Source organism: Paroedura picta, chromosome 11 (assembly GCF_049243985.1).
Source record: "Paroedura picta isolate Pp20150507F chromosome 11, Ppicta_v3.0, whole genome shotgun sequence".
In the NCBI taxonomy this organism is placed as follows: domain Eukaryota; kingdom Metazoa; phylum Chordata; class Lepidosauria; order Squamata; family Gekkonidae; genus Paroedura; species Paroedura picta.
Genome location: NC_135379.1, coordinates 4002570 through 4030112, shown reverse-complemented (window position 1 = coordinate 4030112; position 27543 = coordinate 4002570). Strand labels below are relative to the sequence as shown.

At 50.1% G+C, this 27543-nt stretch overlaps 1 protein-coding gene across 3 annotated transcripts in view; it reads left to right on the top strand.

Annotated features, from left to right (window-relative positions):
* Positions 1–1927: 1927 nt before the first annotated feature.
* Positions 1928–27543, top strand: part of LOC143820236 (mitogen-activated protein kinase kinase kinase 3-like) — a 70878-nt gene continuing 45262 nt past the window's right edge. The window contains exon 1 of one of the 3 annotated variants that reach the window (XM_077302792.1): positions 1928–2106. The gene's annotated coding sequence lies outside the window, so the exon portion shown is untranslated. Of the gene's footprint in view, positions 2107–7800; positions 8319–11865; positions 11894–27543 lie in introns of those variants that run through there. The other 2 variants (XM_077302791.1, XM_077302793.1) reach the window with 2 other exon arrangements.

The window sequence follows — 27543 nt, the reverse complement described above, 5'->3', positions numbered from 1 at the left end:
CCCATTTGGAGACTGAGAACTCTAAATGCACCCCCACCCCACTTGCCCCATTAAATTATCCCCCCATATTTCACTGATTGGGGCAGGCCTCTATTTAAAGGTGTACATTTCTTGCTGCCAAACAGAGACCAGGCCTTGAGCTTTAAAAGTGAAACCAGCCCGGCCGTGAATTTGTGGTATCATTATAATCCCTCTCCCCAGTTCTTGCTGTTGCACAACCTCCTCCAGGCCTGGACGCCAACTCCTTTGCAATCCACCGCATGCTAATTAAAGCTCCTGACCCGTTTACAACCAACTGGCCAAGACCAACCAACAACTCCCCCCCTCCCCTCCCCTCCCCAGCTTTAAAATTATCTCCTTGCAGGAAATGTGCCGTTTTTCCTCTGCACAGAGTGGGGAGGGACCGAGCCGAGGGGCGGAAAATCTCAGAAACAATCACAAGCCGACCAGCCGCTTATGCACAGTTTTCGCTTCATAAAGGGCCTCGCATGGAAAGTGGCCCAGGCCGTTCGACAGCCAGAGAGCGTAAATTGCTTATCTCGGGAGCCATATGGCCTCGTTTCCTCCTCGGGGGCGAAAGAACTGGGGCCTGATTTAAACGGGGCACTGGCTGAGGCCAAAATGCTCGCCTGTGGGTTGCTAATTCTGCGTTGAGAAAGTCCTGGAGATTGGGGAGGGGGTGGCATCTGGGGAGGGACCTTCCCCCACTTGGCGGGCGTAATGTCACCATGCCGCCACTTGGCGGTCAGCAGCCCCGGTCAAGTAACCATGGACAATGTGACACTTATGTCTTTTCATCCTGCCTGTCATTCAAGAAACGTAGAGAGACATATGTGGGTTTGGCTGAATGACCTATTTGAATTGGGTAACCTCCAGACTGGACTACTGTAATGTGTTCTACATGGGGCGACCCTTGAAGCTGGAACTGGTGCTGAATGCAGCCTTTGATATCTGATTTCCTCTGTGTACTGTCCTGCCAGGGAGGGTAGGAAAGAGGGAGGGCTAACAGTGGCTAAAATGGTTGTCTCTGAAATGACATGAAAAATTTGTTAGCAGCCCATTTCCAAAACAGACAAAGGCTGTCTGAAGGAAGAAGAGTCTTTTTTATACCCTGCTTTTCACTGCCTGAAGGAGTCTCAAGGCGGCTTACAATCTCTTTCCCTTCCTCTCCCCACAACAGATACCCTGTGAGCTGGTTGAGACTGAGAGAGCTATGACAGAACTGCTCTGAGAGAGCCGGCTTGGTGTAGTGGTTAGGAGCACAGACTTCTAATCTGGCGAACCGGGTTTGAGTCCACGTTCCCCCACATGCAGCCAGCTGGGTGACCTTGGGGTAGTCACAGCACTGGTAAAGGTGTTCTGACTGAGCAGTAATATCTGGGCTCTCTCAGCCTCACCCACCCTACAGGGTGTCTGTTGTGGGGAGAGGAAAGGGAAGGCGAATGTAAGCCCCTTTGAGACTCCTTCAGGTAGAGAAAAGCGGCATATAAGAACCAACTCTTCCTCTTCTTCAGTGGGAACAGCTCTAGTAGGACTTTGACTAACCCAAGGTCACCCAGCTGGTTGCATGTGGAGCAGAAGGGAATCACACTCAGCTCTCCAAATTAGAGCTACGGCTTCCACTAGCCCTGTTATTATTAAGAAGATACAGTTAACAAGGGAAGAATACCATTGTGGGACAACACTGGCTTCTTGGAGAGAAAAGCAGAGTATAGGTTAAAAGAACAAGAAATACGTAGGTCAGCACAGAACTGTAAAAGATACAGCTGATCTGTATAACTTTCACACTTTTATTCAAAGCCATTTGTATTTGGGGGAGGGGTTTGCCAACAGGTTTGGAAAAAACTGTAATGCCCCTTTAATAGAGGCTTCATGGGCAGAAATGAGCAGCTGTAGCTTTTCAGGGCCTGGTTACATCACCTGTTAAATGACAACCCGTTAAGCCTCTCTTGAGGGGAGATTATCCCCTCCCCCAGTGGCCAGCCCTCGGAGGGAGGTAACCGGGACCCTAAACGCAAGAAAGAAAAGAGAAGCATTAAACCTTTCCAACCTTGCTTTGGTGGCAGCTGTAATCACAGCATCAGGAGTTTTATTTGGTGACTAAAGGTAAGTTGTGGCAGCCATTTTGTGGCTGGCTCCGCCTCCTGTGGCAGCCATTTTGTGGCTTTGCTTCCTATTCTGTCTCAGAATTTCCAAGGCATCTGCAAGCTCAAAGAGATTGGGGACATCTGACATAGACCATAAAAACAGATCACTGGAAGCCTCAAATGAGTTTGTATCCTCAAATAGCATTAACGGATCAAGCCTTTAATTAGAAGCCCGGGAGAATTAAAACTCAGAGGTTAGAGCACAGAGTTGAACCATTGACTTCCCTTAGAACCAGCTTGGTGTAGTGGTTAAGAGTGGCAGCCTCTAATCTGGAGAGCCGGGTTTGACTCCCCACTCCTCCACATACAGTCAGGTGAGAGACCTTGGTCTAGTCACAGTCCTGTTAGAGCTGTTCTCCCAGAGCATTTTTCTTAGAGCTCTCTCAGCCTCACTTACCTGCCAGGGTGTTTGTTGTGGGGAGAGGAAGAAAAAGGTGATTGTGAGCTGCTTTGAGACTCCTTCAGGCAGTGAAAAACGGGGTATAAAAACTCACCTTCCTTGCCATTGACAACACCGGCTCAAAAGAAGACCTTGAGATTTTAACAGATTCCCTGCTGGGAAAGTTAAGGCTGTAATTTTCTTGGCAGAGTGATATTTTTCACCCTGCAAAAGTTTCTCTGACTTTAAGAACTTTTGGACAGGCAGAGAAAAGATGTCATTCGGAGCCGTGCAGGTCTAAAATCCAGACGAACAGCAACGAAACAAAGAACGCAACCCACATTTTATAGGACCAACCAAACGACATATAACTGTGTCCACTTCTCCAGGAACTCCAGTTCCTGCTGAATCTGAGACGCAAGAAGGTTTGTGCTGAGTCAGCTCCAGAGCTAAGGACATAAGGTCCCTTGTCAGAGTTCCTGTCCTATTTATCAGGTTGGCTGTGGTCACAAAAACAGACTCGCAAACATGGCCGTGTTCAAAGGCCTCCTTGAGGCACGGCGTTGGTCCCATGCTTGCGCAAAGAAATTCTTTCTGCAGGTAACCCAGGGGATACCATAAACACAAGGAAGGTCTGAGCTTTTGTGTGCACGAACCCTTCTTCGGATACAATGGCACAGAATGGGAGTGTATTGAATTCCAGGGGACAAGGTGAATAAATCTCCTGTTTTGACTTTTTTTCTTGTTATAATGTACTTTGTTATTTTTATAACAGAGACAGAAAGCCACAGAAAAGTTGTTTTGGGATATTTATTGACCTCACTGTGTTTCCCCCGGAATTCAATCTCCTGGAAGTGAATCCAGCTTGTTTATTCCTGTTTGTCTCTGGAATCTGTCAAAGATTCTCATTATGCTATACATTAATTTACCGCTTCTATTTCCCCGGTAAGTATCAACTGATTCCTTTCATTCCATAAACAAGATCAAAGACAAAGGAAGAGGTAGCCTCCAAGAGGATTTATCATGGGGTTACGTTACCCATCAAACTGCAAATTACCGTATCAATTTATACCCTAGAATCCCTGTATTCTAGAATCTCTTTATAAGAGCCAGTTTGGTGTAGTGGTTAGGAGTGCGGACTTCTAATCTGGCATGCCGGGTTCGATTCTGCGCTCCCCCACATGCAACCAGCTGGGTGACCTTGGGCTCGCCATGGCACTGATAAAGCTGTTCTGACTGAGCAGTGATATCAGGGCTCTCTCAGGCTCACCCACCCCACAGGGTGTCTGTTGTGGGGAGAGGAAGGGGAAGGCGACTGGAAGCCGCTTTGAGCCTCCTTCGGGTAGGGAAAAGCGGCATATAAGAACCAACTCTTCTTCTTCTATATTTTATATTCTGTCCAATACTCACAACCTCTGGCGTGTCCAATTTTCTTGGTCTGGGCTCAGCCTTGGAACCTCCAGAAAAATACTTAGATCTGTTTTTGAAGCCCTTAGCCCATCCATTTCAAATGAACAAGAAGGATTCCAGAGATCTTTACTTCCATTCTACGCCATCGTATGAGAGCAAACGTGCGGAAGCTCATTCCTTGACTAGGACGCTGTTGATCTTCAAGGTGCCCGTGGACTCCAAAATTTTCTTTCGGTTTGAAATGTGAGACTTCACCCATCGGAGGGAAGTGTGATTGTGCACCTCCAAGCCCACTGGTGTGGTTACTTTAAACAAAGTCTATTTATTATTTATATATATATTTATTTGGATTTTTTAATACCGTCCTTCCATACGGCTCTGGGCGGTTTACATAGAATGTTGTAAAAAATAGTTACATAGAACATTATAAAAAACAATCGTAACATAACATAGCATTTCAACAGAACAACAGCACTGACATATCGGATTGTTCGGTCATGGAAGGGGGCATCTGGGGGGGGACCAGCAGATGTTCTGAGTTGGTCAGCCTCAAGCGAATGCCTGGTGAAGGAGCTCCCTTTTGCAGGCCCTGTGGAAGTTTGGGCAGGGCCCTGATCTCCTCTGGGAGCTCGTTCCACCAGGTGGGGGCCAGGACCGAGAAGGCTCTGGCCCTTGTTGAGGTCCACTGTGCTTCTTTGGGGTCAGGGATCCGCAGCCAGTTGGAGGTGGCGGAGCGTAAAGCTCTTGGGGGGTACAGACAGGGAGGCGGTTTCTCAGATACACTGGACCCAGGACCATGTATGGCCTTAAAGGTGATAACCAAAACCTTACGCTTCTTGCAGGCACACAAAAAGAAGGAAACTTCTTTCCAAAGAAGGAAAGGTCCTTCAGGTTCAAGGCTTCCTGACTGTGGACAAAACCGGGAGTTGTTTTATGTCCTTGAACATCCCCCCCCCCTTCCCTTTTAATCCCCATATTACAGTTTGGTTGTAACCCGTGGCTTCTTCAGGTATTACAGTTGGGCGTGTTTGGGGAACAAACCCCCCACGTCCCTGTATTGCAGAGCTGGGGGCTAATACTGAAAAGATTACAATGACGACCCCCCTGCAGTGTTGTCGAGCTCTGCAGACCTGGAGTAGCAAGGCTGGTGGGAGAGGGCCTGACCCTTTAAGGCAGGGGTAGTCAAACTGCGGCCCTCCAGATGTCCATGGACTACAATTCCCAGCAGCCCCTGCCAGCATTCGCTGGCAGGGGCTTCTGGGAATTGTAGTCCATGGACATCTGGAGGGCCGCAGTCTGACTACCCCTGCTTTAAGGTGTTGCAGAGTGAGGTTGAGTCAGGACAAAGCCCATCAGGATTCCTGCTCTAGCCTCTTGGCACATTCTGGATACGTGCTCTTCTCTAACAGCTCTATGGAAATTCCAAATCAGGCCTGGGTAAAGCCAAGAGAGAGAGAGATGTATTATTCCAACTGTCATGTTTTCTCTCCCTTTCTTTCTATAAGCACCCACTGGGAACTTTGGCCGGAGGGTTCCTTCCCACACTCTGCTTTGGAGTTTCTTTGCCCATGCGCTTCATGCGCACGGTTCATGTGCAAACAACAGTAAATGGCTTTTTTGCATTCCACAGAAGTGACAGGAAAGCCATACTTCCTCTAAAGCTGTAACCACAGGGGGAGGGGAAGATACTCCCCCCCCCCCCCGGATATTCCAAGCTTTTTCTCTGAATTTTCAGCTTTCGGTTTAAAGTAGTAAATCACGGCGACAAATAAATCCCAACTCACCGCCCTAGATTGATACTTGGTCAGATGATAAGGACAGGAAACCTGCTGGCCAACCAGAAATGCTTTTTTTTGCATCTGAAAATGTTCTTCTGTTCATAACCCAGGAGCCTTGTCTACAATTGCCAACTGACCAGAAGAAAAACAGCCCATTCTGCTCCTAGTTCAGTTTGCAGTCACCAACCTGTATTGATGCATTTGGATTTGTATACCACCCTTCCCTACGGCTCTGGGTTGGGAAATACTTGGGGGGGGGGGAGCCTGCAGGGAAGGTGGGGCTTGAGGCGGGACCTCAGCAGAATCCAAGAGTCCGTTTTACTCCAGATTTTGGTTGACTGGGCAATTGCAATATTATTAGTAGGAAGGAGAGTGGAAACCAATCAGTATTAACCAATCTCCTTAACTGGAATATGGACTACAGTTCACTACAGTTAAAGAAGAGAGATTATAATATTGGAAAAGGTGCAGAAAAGGGCATGAAGAAAGGTTAGAGGCGCAGGGGTGGCCAAACCTTGGCTCTCCCCATGTCCAAAGACTACAATAACCATGAGCCCCTGCTAGCGTCATACCGGCAGGGGCTCATGGTAATTGTAGTCCATGGGCATCTGGAGAGCCACGGTTTGGCCACCCCCTGGGTTGGGGGCTTTTAAAAGTTTGGTCAAAGGACAACTGAAGGGGTGACACGATGCAGGTGTACAAAGTCCACTATGGAATTGATTCGGTCCAGGATGCCATTTGGAATATTAAAAGGCGGCTATTTAAAAATCTCTCTGTAAAAGCTTGTTTCAATGATGTTCCCTTCCACAGTGGTTAGCCACTGTTCAGACAAAAGGGCCCAGAGAAATATTTCCCAGTGTTCAGATATGTTTACTGAGCATGTACACCTTTTCTAACATTTTTGGAATATGGTAACGTTGAAATTGTTTCCTTATTTATGTTGCAAAGACTGTTTTCTCTCTGCAGTTTGGAGTAGGAAACCGGTTATGTTGTGTTTGTACACTGTGATTGTTACATTTTGAGAATACAATAAGCTTTTTAAAAGTTGGGTTGTGCCTTCCCAGAGGAGTCCCAAAACTGGCTTTCGACTTCCTGCCCTTCCTCTCCCCGCAATAGATACCCTCGGACGGAGACGAGGCTGAGAGAGCTCAGAGAGAACTGTGACTGGCCCAAAGTTACCCAGCGAGCTGCGTGTGGAGGAAAAGTGGAGAATCAAACCCCACCCAACTGGCTCCCAAGCTGACTGGGAGGGAATTAAATCCTTGCGCAGTTAGGGGTATCAGTTTCCTGGCGGGATCTGGGGACCCCCTGGAATTATAGGCCAATTCCGGACAATGTAGATCAGTTCCCCTGGAGAAACTGGCTGCTTTGCAGGGTGGGCTCCATAGCATTATACTCCACCAAGCTCCCACCCCGCTCCAGATTCTGCTGCACCCCCAAAATCTCCAGGTATTCCCCAACCCAGAGGTGGCAACCTCATATGTAGCCATTAGAGTATAGAACCAAGATCTAAGAAACAGGGGGTTGAATCTCCACTGTGCCATGGGAGCCTTCTAGGTGACCTTGGGCCGGTCACATATTTTCACCAACCTCACAGGGCTGTTGTGGACATAAAAGGAGACACTGGCAGAGGCTCATGGGAATTGTAGTGGATGGACATCTGGAGGACCGCAGTTTGACTGCCCCTGCAAGTTTAAACGGAAACAAGGTCCTAGTCCAACAAAGGTAGACTCCGATGGGTCGCCATGTGGGGCTGAATTAGCTTGGAGTCCAGAGGTGCATGAGCCTTCCTGGCAGTCAGAGGCAGGGTGCATGCACACGAAAGCTCACCTCTTGAACGAAACTGGCTGGGTCTTCGAGGGGGCCAATGGACTCAACACGTGCTCTTTTTAGGCCAACAAGGTGTGAGCTTTCGCAGGTAATGGAAGCGGAGAATCCGCACACACCCGCACGAAAGCTGGCTACGGGAATCACAATCCGGAACCGGGAAGAACCGGACCGAATTCCGCTTAGGTTCCGGTTTGGCCATTCGAATTTGGAGGGCAGCTTTTTGAAAAAGAAGCGCGTCGTCCCCCTCCGAGGGCCCGGGCCGGTGCGCAGACGGGAGCCCGGGTGGGGAGCGCGCCCGTGGGCCGGGGAGCCGGCCGGGCTGGTCCGCCTGCCTCTCTGCCTGGCTGGCTGCGGGCCTCCCGGCTCCCCATTGGCCGCGGCGGCCTTTGCCGTCATCCCTTCCTCTGGCTTTTGTCCCCGGGCCCTCCCTCGGCCGCTGCAGCGCTGCGCGGAGCGGAAAGTTTCTTCGGGCCACTTCTCTGCCGGCTCCTCTCGCGGCAAAGCGGGCCGGGGGGCGAGGCGCGGGTGCAGTTGGGCTGCCCGCCCGGCCTTGGCCTCCCCTTCCCCTGCCGGGCCCCGGAGCAGCTCTTGGCGCCGGCGCTGCGCTTGTGCGGGGGGCTGCCGGCGAGGGAGGCACGATCCGGATCCCCCGGGCTTATTGTTCTGCTTTTGGAGGCGGAGGAGGACTCGGGGCTGTTTCCTCCCGCTGCGCCAGGAGGGCGGCGATGCAGCCGATGGCGCGGACGAGCTAAGCGCTCCGGCGGACTCCGAAAGGTAAGCCCCGCGCCTCGCCCTGCAGGGGCCGCCTGGAGCTGGCGGTGCCGCCCCCGTTCCCCGGACGCCTCTCCGGCGGGCGCCTTGTTCGGTCCGCCGCTACGTGGAGCGAACCCCGCGGCTGGCAGCTCCCGCCTCTCCCGGGCAAAACTTTGGGCGCTCGCTTTCCTGTTCTCGGCGGCGGTGGGACAGCAGAAGGAGACCCAGACCTCTCTCTCCCTCCCCCCTGGTCCGGTTGCGTTGGACGGGCGAGACGCCAAGGGAAGAGCTGCCCTGGCGCCCCCAGTTGCCAACTCCCGCTTGCGCTGGGAAAGCGCTGCACGCGTGGGCAGCGCAGGGAGGGAGGACGCGGAGATGTCCTGTCTGCAGCAGTTGCCGTTCCAGGAAAGCTCCAGGCCCCGCCGGGGGGTTGGTGACCCACCTTGTAAACGTGTATCAAGTCTCCACCTGGAATAGGTCGAGACACCCCACCCTCCCCCGGGGCTCCGAATTGGGAACTTTTTTTCTTTTAAAGAAAGTTTTCGTGTAAGTTGTAGCGTCAAAGCGCAAGCCAAGACGGACACCGTTCCCGGGCGCGGGAGCTCTGCTAATGTCTGTTTGGGAAATCTTGTGCCGCCGTAAATAATAATAATAATAAATTCCCCAGTACAAACTAATTTTTCAAACCTCTTTGCCGAAGTGGGCCAAAGTCCAGCAAAGTTTTTACTAGAATAAAAGGATGTTAGTTTTTAAGGTGTGGCGACAGGCCTGTTCGTTACTGACTAAAATAGTACATATGTATGCCATGCGCTTTCCCAGGAGCATACATGGTTCTCCTACATTCCAATTTAGCCTTCTAGCAACAACCCTGCAAGGTAGGCTAGGTTGCTTCATCCAGTTGCGTGGCACGGTGGGGATTTGAACCTGCGTCTCCCAGATGCTAGTCTTTGCTCTGAACTCTCTGCCATACTGTCTGTAAAGAACCGCAGGGCCTAGATCCTGCTGCTGTAAAAATTCTGATGCAGAAATGCCTTTTTCCATGTGCAGAGGTCCCCCCCCCCCCTTTTGCAATAACCACAGCCAACGTCTGCAAATCCAAAATTAATGGAATGGTTTTTCTTGGTACACCTTGAACTTCAATAATTTGTTGCTTCTACTTGCCTTTGAAATGGAATCCTGTTATTTTACATTCTTCTGTGACTAAGAGGAAGTAAGAAGTTCACCCTTGTTCATTTGCATATGCAGAAGTATATAAAGCTGAATTTGGAGAAAGTCATGTGACTCAACTCCCAGTAAATGACCTAGAATCATAGCGTTGGAAGGGACCTCCAGGGTCATCTAGTCCAACCCCCTGCCGAATTCAGGAAATTCACAACCAGCTGCCCACCTCCCGTGACCTTAATTCCATGCCCAATTGACCTGGGGTTGACAGGATGGGAGTTTAACCCATTCCGTCTGTGGTGCAGTTTATTTTTTTAAATGTCAGTGTTTACCTTACACTGGAAACTCCAGAGCCATTTCTAAATGTGTAGACTCGATGGTGGAGTTCTAGGAATAATAACTGTGCCTCTGTGCATGGGCAGAGTGTGCCTTTCTGGGATCGCTAGCAAGCTCTGCATGTGTATTTATTTATTTATTTCATTTTATTGTACTCCTGCCTCTCTCCCTATTGGGAACTCAAAGGAGCTCACGTGAATCTGAAGCTAAATTCACTGCCTTGGATCCAGTTGTGTGCTCCTTTCAGAGATGCACAAGCCTCTTTGGGAAAATTAGTGCTAGAAAAATAGGATACAGGATCAACTCGATGGCTTTTTTCCGTGGGCTGCATCCAAAGATGGAGTACAGAGCCCCCCCCCAAAGTTTTATTCAAGATGTAAACTTTTGTGTGCCTGCATATTTTTTCTCACGTGAGAGCCAACATGGTGCATTGGTTAAGGGAGAGCTGAATTTGATTCCCCGTTCCTCCACGTGCAGCCAGCTGGGAGACCTTGGGCCAGTCCCAGTTCTCTTAGGGCTGTTCCGGAGCAGTTCTCCTAGAGTTCCCTCAGACCCACCTGCTTCACAGGGGGTCTGTTGTGGGGAGAGAAAGAGAATTATTGAATCATAGAGTTGGAAGGACCCATACAGGCCACCTAGTCCAACCCCCTGCTCAGTGGAGGATCATGAAAAGGTGTTGCAAGCTGCTTTGGGACACCTGTGGGTAGTGAAAAAGCAGGGTGTAAAAACTCCCCAGCTCTTTTTCTTCCTCAGATACACCTGAAGAAAGTGTGTGCATGCCAAAGCTTACACCTTGAATACAACTGAGTTGGTCTTCAAGGTCCCACTGACCTCAAAACTGAGCTTCAGACCAGCATGGTGATGAGTTCTTGTTATGAGTTCTTGTTATGGGATATCTCTCCCCCCCCCCCAGTTTTCTTCTTGGTATGGGTCATTCATCAGCTAGAGCAGGGGTAGTCAACCTGTGGTCCTCCAGATGTTCATGGACTACAATTCCCATGAGCCCCTGCCAGCGAATGCTGGCAGGGGCTCATGGGAATTGTAGTCCATGAACATCTGGAGGACCACAGGTTGACTACCCCTGAGCTAGAGGGTGGAAGGAGCCGAGCATCATGCTGATAGGGAACGGTGTGGGAACTGGCAGGGACTCCCTCCTTCATGTCTGCAAGGAGGCTGCATCTAGGCAATTTAGCACACAGGAACTGCCTTGCAACTGTTCGGTATGCCACGTTCTTGAAAGGTTAGAAATGGATGACCACCGATGATGACTTTGGGGTCGGGAGGTGAATTTCTTCCAGGCCAGACTGGCCAGGGATTCTGATTTTTTTTTGGGGGGGGCAGGAATTTGGGTCACTGTGGGTGGGCAGGTAGTTGTGAGTTTTCTGCATTGCGCAGGGGGGTTAGACTAGATGACCCTGGAGGTCCCTTCCAACTCGATTATCCGACAGTAGTTGTCTCAAAACAGCAGAAGCAACTCCGACAACAGCCTTATAAACTCTCCCAGTGTGTAAAATCCAGAAGTCTGAAAGCAGAGGGAGGGGATCGATTCCTGACTGGACTGCTCACAGCCATTTGGCACGAGGCACCCTTAGTTTCTGCTGATAGGGTTGCCAGCTTTGGGTTGGAAAAGACCTGGAGACTTTGGGGAGGGAGCCTGCGAAGGGGAGGGACCACCACACTTCGAAGCAGTCATTTTCTTCCCGGGGAATTGATCTTGGTCATCGGGAGATCGATTGTAATAACGGGAGACCACCAGGTGCCGATTGCTCATATTCGGCCACAGCTTTAGGCTTGGGAAGGAAGTTTGGCACCGCCTCCTTAAGCTCTTTCCTGCTGGAAATGTTGCGTCTTGCCTTTGACCCGAAGTGTGAGACCGACGGAAATGGGGCTGTCTCTGCTCACACGTTTGTCCCACAATGAAGGCTCTTCACGGGCCCGTAGAAAGCTTTCCCCCATAAGCCTTGCAACAGCTTCCAACAGCAGCAGACAGCCGAGAGGCAGGAAGAGTTCAAAGCCATGAAGGGGAGTTTTGCAACCCACGGCAGCAAAACATGTAGGCCGTGGCAGAGAGGAGGAGCTGAGATAGGCAGGCTGCACGGGTACGTCCTTGTTCCGTTCTCTGGGTCTCTCTGGGAATCCCTGCTGGTTTCTCCCCCTGTGGCTACTCTAGAAAATGGGGACCGGGGAAGTTTCCAGCACAGACCGGTTTTCCAGCTGATTTCGCATGTTTGCTTTCCTTATCTTTAGTAAGCTGAATTTTTTAAAGTGTGCCATGTTAGTTTAATGCGCTTTATCGATAGCTCGGTGCTGTTTTTCCCTCCGCGGTTGCCCCGAATAGTTCTATCTCTTGCACACATTTTTATCCCACCCTTCCGACAAGTGGTTCAGAAGAGTGTATGTGCTTATAAACATCTGGAGCAGGGGTCCATCAGTGGCTCTTAGCCACAAGGTAGAGATCGAACTCCATGTCTGGGGCAGGGGCACTCTGCTCTGTCTTCTTGGTGCTTGGGGGGCAACAGTGGGAGGGCTTCTGGAGTTCTGGCCCTGCTGGTGGACCTCCTGGTGGCCCCTTGGTTTTGGCCCCTGTGTGACACAGAGTGTTGGACTGGATGGGCCATTGGCCTGATCCGGGATGGCTTATCTTCTGTTCTTATGCTCTGTATTCTTGGTGCCTGGGGGGCAACATTGGGCTGGCTTCTGGAGTTCTGTCCATTCTGATGGCCCCTGGGCTTTGGCCACTGTATGACACAGAGTCACTCACACACTGAACTAGCACAGCTTTTCTTAGATTCTTAGCCTTTCCTAATTTCGTCTTTACAACAACCCTGCTTATTTATTTTTATTTTTGCTTCTCTCATGCCTGGCTTTTCTCCACAACGCAGCTTGTCTCATTACAATCCTGTAAGGTTAGGCTCAGCTTGTGCAATGGGCCAAAGGATACCCAATAAGCTTCCGTGGGAGAGTAGGGATTCGAACCTGGGACTCCAGGAAAGTCAGAGTCTGATATACTCTAATCATGATACTGCAGTAGTCCAGTGAGGTAGGTAAGGTTGATAGAAAATGCAGGGCCCAAAGTCGGCCGGCAGACCTCCATGGCAGAAGATTTGGATTTGGGTCTCCCAGATTTGCTCTAATCACTAGGCCATCCTGCTTCTCAACATTTTGGAATTTTTGGAGGACAATTAAAAAAAATTGAATAGAAAAGATATTGGAACATATTTAATACATGTTATGTGTGTGAATATATATATATATAATATATATTATACACACACACATATAAAATCACATATACTTAAATTCACTCCCTTAGGTATAGCTACCATAAAAAGTCAAATAAAATGCCACCAATGAATGATACTGCTACAGTGGATTGGCATTCTTTGCATTTATTACATTACTAATTAATTTCATGAAAGAGACACATTTTTATTATTTGTATATATCTTACTTTTCTTCCCAACAGGAACCCGGAAAGGGTTAATAGCATTCTCCTAGTCTCTGTCTTATTGTCACAACAGCCCAGTGAGGTGGGTTTGGTTGAGAGTGTGGCTGAAGGTCAACCAGCAAGCTTGTGTGGCAGGATGGCGAATTTGAACCTGGGTCCTTCAGATCCTAGGGCAGGGAGGGCCAAACTGTGACTCTCCAGATGTGGACTACAAGTACCATGACCCCTGCCAACTCAGAGAGAATTCTGACCCGAGGTAACCCAACTGGCTGCATGTGGAAGAGTGGGGAATCAAGCCCATTTCTCCAGATTAGAGTTCACCTTTCTTAACCACTAGAATCATAGAATCATAGAGTTGGAAGGGGCCATTCAGGCCATCTAGTCCAACCCCCTGCTCTACGCAGGATCAGCCCTACATCACACTGGCTCATAGCCCTGCGAGGTAGGCTTGGTGGGATGTGTAAGACTGGTTCCAAATCACCCAGCAAGGTTCCAAGAAGTGGGGATTCGAATCTCAGTCCTTAATCTTACACTATTTATTATTATTATTAAGATTTATTACACGCCGTGCTCGTGAAACGGCTAACCACTATACAACGCTGCCTCGTGTATCAAATTATTTGGCAGCCACAAAGAGACAGTGGGCCGAATAGAGGATGGGAGGGGATGTGCCTGGATAGATTGGAGGTATAATTGGGGGTTGGTCTTACTCAGCGAGAAATGAAGGCCAGAAATAAAATCAACTGATAAGAAAAGATGATTGTCACCTGTTCAGAGTAGAGAATTAGCAAGATCAAGAGATGGCCAGTGCCTTGAGCAGAAGGAGCAAGCAAGTAGGTGGGCTATAGAGAGGGGGAACAATCTGTTCTTGTTGTTGTTGGACATTCCGTGACATCACAGCAGCTGCACCCAATGGCTGAGTGTCGTTAATATGGGTGGCCATTTTTTTTTTAGTTTATCCAGTATTCAAGGAGGCTTTTAAGTCACAGAAATCTTTAGTTAAGCGCTATAGACCTCTGGGTCAGTGTCTAAGCGTTGGGATATGGAGCTCAAACAGGGAGCATGGGAAGAATTCCCTTCTGGAATTCTGGTACCGGCCCTGTAAGATTCTTCAGTTTCTACATCAGGGAATGGAAACTGCTGCAAGGTATCCACCCACACGGCTGCATTCCATGGGTTGCAACAGAGGGAAATGTTGTTTTCCTCCCATTGTTCCCATGGGGCAAACTGTTGGCCTAACCCTATGGAGATACAGGGTGGTATTTTGGTTAGGGCACTGGGCTAGAACCTGGGAGCTCTGGGTTCAAATCCCCCTTCTGCAACGAAGATGGCTGGGTCACGTGCTCTCAGGCTGTCCTGCCATGTGGGGCTGTTGTTCATGCACCTCGTGGAGTTCCTAAGAGTCAGGATGGGATTTAAAAAATGACCTAGACAGATAGGCTCTCCATTTGCTCCAGGTGAAGATGGTAGGTAGTTTAAGACCTAAATGGGGGTCCCCAACAATTTTGAACCTGTAGGCACCTCTGGAATTCTGGCACAGGATGGTGGGCACCACCACAAAATGGCTGCTGCAGGAGGCGGAGCCTACTGAGAAGCATCAGGGAGCGAGGTTATATGTAACGCATAATAGAAATTGTTCAACATTTCATGCAGATGCTCTGTTTACCAGGATGCCTTTCAGTCAGTACAGCCCTGCCCACTTTCTGAAAGCACATGGTGCATTCCAGGGAAGGTACCAACAGGTACCATGGTGCCCATGGGCACTGTGTGGGGTACCTCTGCCCGAAATGCTTCCTGATGCAGGTCAGTGTTCGCACAGTGATCACATGTCTGAATGCTCAACAGTGGTGGTAAATACTTCCCCGTACAGAGAAAGCCAGTCCTCCAGGAGAGGGGTTCAACATTCCTCTTTCACTGACCTGGTTGGGGGGGGGATTAATGCAAGGAGTATTTTTCCCTTCTCTGGGCTGGAGGCCTTCATCTGCAGCTCAAAGTAGCAGAGACCAAAGAGAACTTTGCTTGATTCTGCTGATTGTCAGGTGGCCACCTGGGCAGTGCTAGGATGGCTGCTTGCCCTGGGTCAGCCAGAAAGAGGCTGACTCAGGAAGAGGCAGGGGGAGGCTATGCCTTTGGATAGCATCAGTTTGATCCTGGCCACCTGAACCTGCCTCAAGAGTTGTGATCCGTGGGTCGGCCCATTCCTCACCCCCGACTCTGCCTAAAGAGGTGGCAGAAATCAAGAAGCACTGGGTTTTCTTCTCGCCCGCTGTTTCCTAACCAAAGGAGTCTCAAAGCACCTTACAAGTGCCTACCTTTCCTCTCCCTGCAACAAACACCCTGTGAGGTGGGTGGGGCTGAGAGAGCTCGGAGGGAATTGCGACTGGCCCAAGGTCACCCAGATAGCTGCATGTGGAGGAATGAATGGGGACTCCAACCTGGATTGGCGAGAGAGAAAGAGAGAGGGTCACAGGGCATAAGAGAACGGTGCTTGGTCCTTGAAAGGTCCCATTTGAGTCCGACCGGTAGATCTGTGGATTCCTAGACCAGGACACTGGGAGTTCATTTCAGCGCTTTATGGTGACCCGAACATGATGGGACAAGAACCGAAACGGACAACCCAAAACCCCACAGCCAACCCCAACTTATATATAAAAGCCCCGCAACAGATCTTCCCAACTGGTTCACACTGTTGGTCAGTTTCACTTTAAACTAACCGGATCCCGCAGAGGGGATCTCATTGGTCAGTTCAGCAGGGGTAGTCAACCTGTGGTCCTCCAGATGTCCATGGACTACAATTACCAGGAGCCCCTGCCAGCGTTGCTGGCAGGGGCTCCTGGTAATTGTAGTCCATGGACATCTGGAGGACCACAGGTTGACTACCACTGAATTACAGTACAGGATTACGATCCTGCCTCCTCTGCAGGGCTGCAGACAAAATACCGACAACCTTCTCGGGACACACTGTGGGGTGGAACTTGTTTTGAGCCCCAGAGATGGGGGCAGTAGCAGCTCGCTCAGTGGATTGGCTTGGCCTTGCGAGGCCATTTGGGGAGAACTAGGCCCAATGAGAGGGAGAGGTGTGGGGAAGGGAGGGACCCCAAGAACGGGACTAAGAATACATTCCCTCGCAATCCGTGTAATTTTGGGACGTCTCCAGGCCCTACCTGGAAATTGGCAACTGTAGACAGAACAGAACTCCTCGATGGAGGTCATGACCAAAACCAGTGGGATTTCGGCCACGGCGCAATTTCATGGACGATCCGCTGAATGAGCCGCTGTTCACCTCCGATTTTCAAAAGCCTCTTTATCCATCTCTCCATTAAAGTCGCAGCGGTGTCTTTGCCCTCCCCTGCCAGAAAGCCACATCTCTTGCTCCGCGCACCAGGGCTGAAAGGGGAGCCTTTATGTCCGAAGCGATTGGAGCCTCCGAGGAGCGAAGGGGGCGTCCGCGCTGGCAGAGGCTGGGGGGCGGAAGACGGACGGAACTTGACACTTTCAGAAAAGGGGGGAAATGTTTTGATTTTCACTGCCGGAATGCCGGTCCTCATGCGGGACGTCGGACACAGCCTGATGTTGTTCCCCAGCATGGCAGGGCTGTTTTGTGGGTTTGAAAGCGCCCCTGCAGTTTCCTTTGCGCATTCGGCTCTCCTGGCCTGCAGAAACTCACAATCGTTCTGCGCAAACAGAAATGTAGCCTGGAACCTCGATCCAAGGCTCAATTTATACCAGCGGGGGTCAGCAGGATGCTGAGATGGACCACCCCACTTTCGATGGCAGGCAGAGGGACACATTTTGGGGGAAAACCCCAAAGTTTTTTTAAAAAGCTTCTGTCCACTGAGCACAGTAAACAAAGGGAAGGGAGAGAAGCTCTCATCCTGCCACGCTAGCTTTCCGTTTGCAGGGAATGGTTGGCTTGAAGGCACATTCAGTGCTGGAATCTGACTCTTGCGGTCTGAGGTGGTATAGTCTGTTCCGTTGCTTCAAAATCTGGCAGCCATTTTGGGGGCGCAGGCTCTGGGTGTCAGATCCAGGAAGGGGGCACTTTTATCAGTCTTGTTTCTAGTGGGTACAGGAGCAGACCAAGATTCAAGTCCTTGTGAGAACTTCCACCTTCAGAGGCAGTCAGCTTCAGAGGAAGGTCTCGGCCTCTATGCTTTGTTGCTGGACCTCAGAAGAACTGGTTGGCTACTGGATGAGACAGGATGCTCCACCGGTCTGACCCAGCAGGGCTCCCCTGATGTTCTTCTGAAGGCCTCGGCCCCTCTGCTTTGTTGCTGGCTCTCCAGAGGAACTGGTCAGTCACTGTGTGAGACAGGAGGCTGGAGTGGATGGACCCCTGATCCAGCAGGGCTCTTCTTATGTTCTCAAGTTCATTAGCGCCCTAAAGTCCAGTAGGATTTTCCAGAGTATAAGAGTCAAAACTCCCTTTTCTAGATACCCGACAAAAGGAACTCTGACGCTCCAAAGCTTAAACCGTGGAGATCTTATTGTCCTTTAAGGTCCTACTGTCCTCAAATCTTTATCATTCCTCCCAGTGTAGCTTATTTTATTTGGGGCAGGGTGGTGGGTGGGGCTAGGCCCCAGAGTCACACAGAGAGCTTTATATCTAAGAGATTGTTTGAATCAAGAGCTCTCCAGTTTTAATTCAACACACTATTGATTGTACCTCAGTGTAGACCAGGGGTAGTCAAACTGCGGCCCTCCAGATGTCCATGGACCACAATTCCTAGAAGCCCCTCCCAGCATTCGCTGGCAGGGGCTTCTGGGAATTGTGGTCCATGGACATCTGGAGGGCCGCAGTTTGACTACCCCTGGTGTAGACTATTGACCTCCGTGGCAGCCAAGTGTTTTTAGAAAGTGTTTGGTACCAGATGGGGCTGTTGACCTGTAGAGATTTGATTGGTTGCACAGATTTTTAAAATAGAAATGTTGCTGTGGCAGCCATTTTGTAGCTGGCTCCGCCTCCCCCGGCAGCCATTTTGAGGCTGCGCCCACATCACTGTATCGGAACTCCGAAGGTGCCTATAGGGCCAAAATAGTTTCGGGCCCCTTTGCTAGGTCTTGTCCGGTGTCCCCACTCCACGGAGACGCTTCCCGGGCTCTGGCGGGTGCGGATAGAGGGTTTGGTGTTTCCTCGGTAAGGCTGAAAAGCATTCTTCCCCCCTTTTCACCCGGGTTAAGTCCACAAAGTTTGAACAAATCTCCTTTGGAATTTTGACCGGACCGTTTCTATTCCTGGGCTGTTTGCCTCTGCGAAAATTCCCATGTACTATTAAGTTACAAACTTTCCTCTTCGAAAAAGAAACGGCCTGAATGCCTTTTCTGTGCCCTACATGTACGGAAAATAGATTATAGGAGCCCGAGGAGGAAATATGGGATTCATCACGCTTATTTTCTTTGCTCAGAAACTCCAGACGGGCTATTTGCTTTTCCCAGAAAAGCGATACGTGGACGGCGGGTCCCCCGACAGCGGCCTCATTGTGGATTTCCTCCGAGCCTCTGTTGCCTGTGTGCGAGGCCGGCCGGCTCCAGTGCCTGATCCAGAGTCACCCCGAGGCTACATCAGAGGCAGCCAGTGTCTTTGGAGCCACCACTGTGGCAGAACCGCTAACATTGGCGGTCTGGTTTTCACACCTGCTCCTGCGGTGGGAGACAGACGGATTCTTTCAGGGTTTCAAGGACTTCCCCCAATGAAATGGGTTTTTTTTTTTTTGCAATATCAAGGAGAAGACCAGCCTTTCAGCCTGTTAGTGCCTGGCTCAGAAGGACTCTTGATACCTTCTGTCATTGCTTTTCCTCCTCTCCCCGTCCAAGCTGTAAAAAAAAAAAAATCAATCCTGCAGGTTGGCAGCTGAGCTTAAACCAGGGAGAATTAGTTGTAGAGGGGCCGCTTGGCTAGTGCTCGTGACATCTGTAGTTGCACCCAAGTGTCCCAAGCCACTTACATGTGCATATGAATGAAGACGCTTTCTACTCAATCCCATCATTGGTCTATCAGGGTCGGTATTGTGTGTTTGGATTAGCAGCAGCTCTTCAGGGTCTTGGGCCTGTGGCTCAGTGGTAGAACCTGTTCCTGGCGTGTAGAAGGCCACGGGTTCAATCCCCAGCATCTCTCCGTAAAGGATTAGATAGTAGGTGATTTTTAAAAGTGCAGCATTTTCTGGTATACATGTCTGCTGTGCGGAGCACAAAGCCCAGTGTATGCAGTGGGTGAAAATTTCCTTGCTACAGCTGTTCAGAGACGCGCCAGCCTCCCAATTTAAGCAGCCCTGTCCAGGTCAGATGCATACCGGAGTCTGACGGTGTGGCTGCTTCCTCCCTCCTACTCTGTCTGCTTACTGGCACCCCAGCCAACACCGTTATGCCAGCGGCATGAAGATTTGTGCATTTGTGCAGTGTGCATTGGCAGAGCTGACCATAAGAGCCCCAAGGTCCAGCATGAAAAGCCTCTGAAATAAATCCACAGAAACTTGAGGATGTGAGCCTACTCGTTACCTGTGGCATCTTGATGGCCTAGGAAGTGGAGGAAGGGAGAGAACAAGAACCCACCTGGTCACCTGGGGATGGTTTCCACTCACCCCAGGTGAGCAGCTCAGTCAAGCGGAGGGGGGGGACAGGGGGAGGAGTGCAAGGCCCTGATATAGGAGAGGGTCATTGCCAGAATGGGTAGGAGGTCCTTCACCATTGCCTTTTGCAATCTGTGTTTTGACTAGTTCAGGATGCCAACCTGATGATAGAAACAGCACTGTTTGAGACGGTTGTGTGTCTCTGTGTGTGGTTGTGTGGCTCAGAAGGGGTTTGTCCAGCTTGGGCTGGTGTATCCACTGAGCCTGTTCCTCAGTCGGATGTAAGTGCAGTGATCCATGACCTAGTGACATCTAGGCTGGACTACTGCAGTAGGCTTGACCTGGGGCTGCCCTTGAAGAGTGTTTGGAGATTGCCGCTGGTGTGAAATCTGAGGCTAAATGAAGATCGGCACAAGGCAGGGCCTTCTCTGTCATGGCACCATTATTTGAGGGATGTGCTCTTACCAGCGGGTGAAAACTCTTCTGTTTTGTTCGATGTTCCTTCTCTGACCCAGTTTACGTGATTTGTTAGTGGTTGGTCTTAATTGCCGTGTAAGAACATTTCGATAGTCAGCTGTCTTGTGCAGAGAGGCGGCAGAGAAGGGTTATAAATGGATAAGGAAAGAGACTTATCTTGCTCAGGAAATACCTGAAGGCTTTGGGGGTGGAGCCTGAAAAAGGTGGGGTTTGCAGAGAGGAAGGACCTCATCATCAGTGAGTTATAAAGCCAGAGTCCCCCATCCAAAGCAGCAATTTTCTCCAGGGGAACTCCAGCCACCTCCTGGAGGTTGGCGACCATAGGTGCCACCCAGGAGGGGTTTGTCTCTCTATAAACAGTCCCTAGGATGGGGGTGGGGAGCTGCTGAGGAGGTTGGAAAGTAGGAGAAGTCTACTGAGGTCACCAGAAACCGTCCCTCGGCCAGGGCGTGGTGTGCGGAATAAAGTCTACCTGGTTGCCAAGCTAGGTGAACTCCTGGCTTGCTGCCCTTTTGCCGATCACCTGATGTGCAGGAATTTAACAGGTGCATGCCTTTCCCTCTCCACCTCTCTGCCTTCCTGCCAGGAAATGCTTTCACCTGCTACTTTCGTGCTGATTACCAGTCTGTAGTTTTCTTCTTGCACCTTATGCTGAAGTTAAGCAGACCCTTTGGTCCATTCACGGTCAGTATTGTCAACTTAGGCAGGCAGGTGCTCTCCAGGGTCTCCTGGTTGAAGCACGTCACAAGGCTTGGCCCTTTGAACCGGAGAGTCCGGGGATTGAACCTGGGACCTTCTGTGTGCCAAGCAAAGGCTCTTCCCCTGAGCCACAGCCCACTCGCCTCTTGAAAGCAAGCAAACAAAGCTGGCCAGTTGCTGGAGGTGGGAGGTGGTTTTATGGTGTGCTTGGTACAAGGAACTGCCTCCCGATAGAAGGTTGCAGAAGGTGAAAATCACAGCTGGAAAACACATGGGCAAAGATCTCACCTGTTCTTAAGTTCAAGAAGGCAGGTTGTGTCCGGTTCTGCTGCTTGGGCAATCAGATCCGAGGGTGGAGGAGCAGGTTTGCGCAACTGTAGGCCCAAGTCCCAGTTTGAGCGGCGATGCTTACTCACATGTAGCTATCTGTGCGCCGCTCTGTCTGCCAAGCCACATTTCGGACTTCACCTGAGGTTGGCTGAGGGGGGGATCGTGGCTCTGAATTACTTTACTGTGGGATAAAATGACCTCTTTGCGTTGAGAAATCTAGCACATCAGTGAGATGGCGCCCCATTCTGAGCTAGTTTTCTACATGTGGGGAATTTTAACTCGGGGAAGGATTTTAATATAATTATATACACAAACATACACAGAGTGCCCTACTTGCAGCCTAAAGTAGTTACACCCAGGAAAGATTCTGATTTGTATTGTTTGCCAAACAGTTGGATTGATACCAAGAGAGTAATAGATTTTGCATCTTTTCTGTCATTTTCTTGCACATCTGTGCGGTGCAGTTTGATGCTCCCTAGTTTGGGACCATCACTGATTGTCTCATGCAGAGGTTGCTTCACACCTTCATGTTCTGTGCTAGTTTGCGCAGTCTGCACATGGTTTTGGGTTAGCTTGAAGCCCCGACCAGCCATGGTGGTGGTACCATGGAGACATGCCAGCCCCGCACATTTGAACCAAGGCAGGGCTTTGTGGGAGGATTCGGAGAGGTGGGAAAAGTCAGAATTCCCCCATCTCTGTGATGTGTTGAAACTGTAGGATTCCCCCCCCCCCACCTCTGTGGCCAGGGATGGCTTTTTGGGGAAAGGGACGGGATACGTTCACCTTATAACAAGTCTACAAAACATTGCTCGTCTGGACAGAAGCTTTGCCACAGTTCTGACTTAATAATACAGCCTTTTGAAAATCCTTGTGCCTAGGGAGTGATTTCTACTAGCCATCGGTGACCAAGGCAGCGGTGCCGCCGGCTGGTAAGGCCAACAAATGCATCCCCTTTCTCTGCTCCTTGCCAAGGCCCTAGGAGATGCAAGTGCGCTGCACATGGTTGTGCGGGAGAACTCTGGTTTTCGCTCAACACGGGACACGTCGCCGTGCGCTGCAGGGACAGCCTTGCTTTCCCATTGCCCGAGCAACGAGACTTGTTTTCCGTGAGTCATGAAATGCCAGGCCGAAAGGATCGGAGAGCGGCTGAGATCATTCCTTGGGCTGGCGGGAGCATCTGGTTTCTTTAGCAAATGGCTGGCGGAGGCTGGATTGGAGAGGTGGACGGGGATTTCCGAACGTACGGAGTGCTGGTTGGCTGATATGTAGCTCGGCTATCGCAGAGCACCTTTGCAGCAACAGGAAAAGGATGTAGGATTAGAAAGGAAAGGCAAAGAATGCAAAGAGCCGTCTTGCTTTTTGAAAGGAGTCACTTGCCCGGTTCTTACCCGCCCGGCTTGTATAGAACAGGGGTAGTCAAACCTGTGGTCCTCCAGATGTTCATGGACTACAAGTCCCATGAGCCCCTGCCAGCGTTGCTGGCAGGGGCTCATGGGACTTGTAGTCCATGTACATCTGGAGGACCACAGGTTGACTACCCCTGGTATAGAAGAAACAATGGAAAAGAATACTTTAAATATATGCAGAAGTAATTTGCAGCTCTAAACACGCCAGCCCGTTTCTTCCACGCACAGCTGGGCCGTTCGCCTCCTCCCTCTCCTTCTCCCTCTCTCCTGCCCATTCCGTCTCATAAGTTGGGTTGCCAACCTCTAGGTGCTAGCTGAAGGTCTCCTGGAATGGCCACTGACTTCCAGGCCGTAGAGAGATCTGTTCCTCTGGAAAAGAACAGCTCTGGAAGGTGGACTCAGGGGCATTGTATCCTGCAGAGATTGTTCTCCTCCCCAAGCTGATTTGGAGAGTGGTTGTAATTCCAGGATCACCAGGCTGCACCTGGAGGTTGGCAACTGGTGGAGTGATGGCCCTTCTGCAGTCCCCGCTCTGTATAAATTGGGGCACCAGTCTTTTCAGAAGCTAGCTTTCTCACCTGGAATTTTGGAAGTTTTAACTGGGATTTGTTATTGGATTTTTTAATTGTATGGATTGTTTTTACCGAGAGCGGTTTCTGAGAGCAGCAGGATATAAATCAAATCAATCAATAAAAGCCTCTACCAGCCATGGAATTCTGGGAGTTGTAGTCTTGCAGGGACTGTCCTGGCAAATGCTGGCAGGGCCTCATGGGAATTGTAGTCCATGGACATCTGGAGGACTACACGTTGACTACCCCTGCAATAGGCAAAAGCCCAGGTTTCAAAGCACTCACACACACGCACCCTTTCTGACCTGCTATTGTGAACCACATATATAGGGCATAGCAGTCCCCAATCTGGGAATTACCTCCTGCAGCTGGGTCCCGGCATTTGGCCCTCACCCTGCAAAGGTCTCCCCCCTCCTTCTGCCAGGTCTCTGTGCTAGCGAGCTGGTAAAGGGAGCCCTGCCGTCTCTATTTAAATTCTTGTCTTTGCTGCCTTAGCTCTAATGGTGTGCGTGCTTCAGGTGAGCTGGGTACTTGGTTTTCTGGCAGTGCTGATGGCTCAGGTGTGGGAGGTTCATGATCAGGAGAGGACCCTTCTGCAGAATCTCTCTCTAGAGGCTGAGTCTCAAGCTGTTTGCTGGCTCTGTTTGGATCCAGACTGATTGAGCCAGATTTTTCCTCCTCCTGCGCCAAAGGTGGACTCAGGTCTGTGAGGGTAGAAAGCCCTGCAAGACCGCCTTGCAAAGTGACCGTTTCCTGCAGCTGAACTGACCTCTGTGGCCTGGAGAACAGATGTAATGGGGGGGGGGTCTCCATCTCCCCTCCGGAGGTTGGAGCAAAGAAACAAAGAAACTGACAGACAGGCTAGTATGGCATCGTCTTGAATGTTTACTTCTGAGTCCACACTTCCCACATGATTGTAAATATCCAGGGAGGAAATTTTAAAATCGCCAAAACGTGTGCCGGTTATATAAACACCATTTTCATTGCTTTCCTCAGTGGCAGCTGCTAAAATATTGACCGCAATATCATCCGAGGAATTGGGACAGTACAAGAAAGGCATAAGCATACAAAAAACGTTTTGGAATGTGTCGTTACGCACCCTTCACAAATCGTCACGTCTGTGTGGCTGTTACCAAGTAGCACTCTGTAAATAAAAATATGTGATAGTAATTTAACAATATTATCATCCAAAGTTTTATATACACAACAACAAAGAATTGCCAACAGGGAAACAAAATTGCAATGCATACTTGTTACTTAGGAGTTACTTCAGTTAGCATAATGCAGGGGTAGTCAAACTGTGGCCCTCCAGATGTCCATGGACTACAATTCCCAGGAGCCCCCTGCCAGCATTTGCCAGGACAGTCCCCGCAAGACTACAACTCCCAGAATTCCATGGCTGGTAGAGGCCTTTATTGATTGATTTGATTTATATCCTGCTGCTCTCAGAAACCGGCTCTCGGTGGGTCACATAAAAACAATCCATACAATTAAAAAATCCATTAACAAACCCCAGTTAAAACCCAATTAAAACCTAAACTATTACAAATATACAACAAACACTCAGCAGATGGCAAAAAGCCATAACCCTCGTTACAGCTGTAGGGCCATCTAGGAAGCCAGCATGGAAGGGGGGGGGGGGGGAACCAAGATGTTCAGCACCAGATGTCCAAGCATTCTCTGGCAGGGGGCTCCTGGGTTTGTAGTCCATGGACATCTGGAGGGCCGCAGTTTGACTACCCCTGGCTTAATGCAACGGGGGACAGAGTATTGAGTGGAGTCTTCCTGGGCGTTTCACAGGTCCTCCAAAATGTAACACTCAGCCACCATAGAATCATAGAATAATAGAGTTGGAAGGGACCTCATGGGTCACCTAGTCCAACCCCCACCCATTAAGTAGGATTGGTTGTAACCACCAGAAGTACTTGATGATTTGTAAAGAGTTAGTAACCCACTCTCACAGTTATCCTTGCTCATGAGGCCTCTGCAGTGGCCCATCCCGGACAATTAGCTAGAGCCAGCCCTCCATAAGCAATATGGCCACCTGGCCGAGACCAAAGGTGGTGAATTGGAGTAACTACGTTTCCCAACCCATTGGTGGTCCGTGTGGTGTAGGACAGGGAGAGAAGATGATGAGAGTGTGCCGGTTCATCACAATTTCCAGAAAGTTTGTGTTCCCGTGGGAAAGTCAGGTGAACTTAATGGGGATGCATCAGGTGGGCCAAACCCCTTAGCCACCTAAGACGGGTGCAGCTTTCTGGAGGACACAGGAGATAAGAAGCAGAAGCCAACAGAAATAAACCATGTGCTCGAGTACAGTATCCGTGTGCGCATGTAGACGTCATTTGCCAAGTGTTCCAGTCTACATGGGCTATGGTTTTATTACAGCGGGGGCCTGATTTTGCACAGGATGCAGGCCGGAAACAGAGCTCTTAAGCGTTTCAGGAGCACCTGGTCACATTTCAGTACACTTACCCTGGACCATTTGCCTGTAATGTGAGCAGGCACCCTTGGCAGACGAACATGAGGGAGGAACGCACCTGACAGGGGCGTTTAAGCATGATTGGGCAGACGTACGTTTCACAGAGCCTTTCTGTGCAGAGCGACTCCCCTTGGAGCCAACCCTTCCCGGAAAAACAATACGGCTCATTGTTGGCTTGTTGAATGTTGGTTTATAAAATTAGGAAGTGTGCGTGTAGTGAAAGTGAGTAGAGAGAACTTTTCCTCCATCTCCTGTGAGGATGGAGTGTAGGGGTACCCAATGACACTGACGGGGTGCGTCACTGCGTTGGTCCGAAGCAGCAGAACAAATTTTGAGTCCAGGGGCACCTTTTTAGACTAACAATGTTTTATTCAAGGTATATGCACGCACAGCCCCTCAAATACTGAGTATCTGGAGAACTATGCATGCATATGGAAGTTTGTTGTTTTTGTTACTATTTGGACTTATATATCACCCTCCTGTACCAGCTCAGGGCAGTACGTCGAATGAAATGACTTGCTTTTATGACAGGCCACAATTTCTGCACAAACTTTCTCCCTCACCCAAATTGTGTTTTGCTAAGCCCTGCAAATCCTTAAACCACTCCTGACTAGACGGATTCCTGGGATACTTACTGCCCAGTAACTGCATCGGGCATACTCAAGTTCTAATATTATGGGAGAAGGATCCAGGGAATTACAGGCCAGTTAGCCTAATCCGACACTGTCTCCCTTCCGTCGGTGTCTTGCCACCTTCCACAGAGGCAGTGTCACACCGACAGAGTGGCGGAGCGTTCCATTTAACCTATTCCAGATAAATCCGTAGTAGCTATTATCCATTTTGTACGTTCAAGCTGTGTTTTAGGCGTTACGTTTAGCAAAAAGAGTCAGGAGGTAAGATCTCTGGGTTTGAGCCCCGGACTTGCAACGGGCACGGATCCTGCTGCTACCCAACCGTTTTAAGATGCTCCGGTGTAGGGGAGCGGCCACCTCGAAAACCTCTCCTTGGAGTGCCCAGAGGAGAGGAAAAGTCGAGCCGCGTCCCGGGACCTTAAGCTTTGCAAGACCCCCTTTAAGAACGGAGTGATTCAGGCCTTTCTTGAGAATTCCCGGGGAATTGTTTGGGTTGCCATGGAAAATAGGCCTGGAAAACATACTCTGCTCACACAACATCTTACAAGGTTATTCGGACGCCATGGCAACTGATCCGAGCGAACCGGCATTCCCTCCGAGCCGTCCCGCTGCAGGATCTTTGGCCTCTCAGCAGCTTGCAACAGGCGGGAATGCAAGCTTTTTCTCCTCAGCGTGGAGTTGCAGTTTGATGGGTTTTCGCCCTGCTGAATTTCCGCCTGCCATTCAAATGTATAAAGGCTCCGGCCTGGGGAAAAGAAACAAGATTGGGATTGTCTCTCGAGTAGCATTGACAAGTTTGGTTTGGGAAATTCCTCGGGATTTTGAGGGAAGGGGAGGCATGGAGGGGAGGGACTTTAGAGGGGTATAATGTCACAGAGGTCGCCATCTCCACCAGCTGTTTTCTGTGGGGGGAACTGACCTCTGCACTGGTTGACCAGTTAGACTCCGAGGAGATGTCCAGCCCCCGCCTGCAGACTGGCCGTCCTCCTCCCAAGTTTAATTTGGCGTAGAGGTTTTCATGTGCACGCGCATAGAAGTGAAGAGGCGTGCATGCACGAGAAAGCTTGTGCCCAGAATTCAAAGCACAAAGTTCGAGCCCAGGGGCACCTTGAAGGCCAACAAAGATTTATTCAAGGGATA